This window comes from Hemiscyllium ocellatum, chromosome 49 (assembly GCF_020745735.1).
Source record: "Hemiscyllium ocellatum isolate sHemOce1 chromosome 49, sHemOce1.pat.X.cur, whole genome shotgun sequence".
Lineage (NCBI taxonomy): Eukaryota > Metazoa > Chordata > Chondrichthyes > Orectolobiformes > Hemiscylliidae > Hemiscyllium > Hemiscyllium ocellatum.
In genome coordinates this window covers 16,182,049-16,183,090 of record NC_083449.1, presented here as the reverse complement: position 1 = coordinate 16,183,090, position 1,042 = coordinate 16,182,049, and positions in this window count along the sequence as shown.

Below are 1,042 nucleotides of genomic sequence, written 5' to 3'. Positions count from 1 at the left end.
AAGTTTTCCCTGCATTTCATGAGATCGAACTTTGCTAATGAGTCTCCCATGGGGAACATTGTCAAACGTCTTACTGAATTCCATATAGATCACTTCTACCGCTCTGTCCTCATTAATCCTTTTTGCTACTTCGTCAAAAACTTAATTAAGTGAGACATGACTTCCCACGCCCAAAGCCATGTTGTCTGTCCGTAATCAGTCCTTGCCTTTTCAAATACATGTACATCCTTTCTCTCACGATTCCCTCCAACAACTTGCCCACTACCGAGGTCGGTCTCATTCGTCTACAGTTCCCTAGCTTCTCCTTGCCACTCTTTTTAAACAGTGGCACCACTTTCGCCAAAGTCCACTCATTCATCATCTCACCTGTGAATATCAATGATCCAAATATCTCAGCAGATAAGATGCAGAGCTGGGCTGAGAACTGGCAAATGAAGGTTCATGTGGATAATTGTGAGGTATTTCACATCCGAAGACGGAACAGGAATTTGACTACTGGTAAAACTCTTTGCAGTGCAGATGAACAGAGAGATAAAATTGTCCAGGTGCGTAATCCTTGAAATTTTCCATCTAGATGATAGTGTTCCTTGAATTTCTTGTCAATTGGATGCTGCCTGACCTGCTGCGCTTTAGCCAGCAAGACATTTTCAGCTCTGATAGTGTTGTCAAGAAGGCATACGGTGTGTTAGTATATGTTTATTACTGTGTGACTGCTTTCGAAACCAGCAAGTCATGCTTCAAGTATACAAGACACTGGTAAAGCCGCACATGGAGTACTGTGCGCAGTTCTTTTTACCGCATTATAAGATGGACTTGGAAGCTTTGGAAAGGGTTTAGAGGAGATTTACTAGAGTGTTGCCTGGAATGGAAGGAAGGTTTTACGTGTAAAGGCTGAGGGAACTGAAGCTACTTGCATTGGAGAGGAGAAGGTTGAGAAGTGAATTCATCAACACGTATAACATAATCCAAGGGTTAAGTAGGGTGGACAGTGAAGGCGTTTTTCCTCGCATGGTGAAGGCTTACACAAGCGGACGTAGTTTAA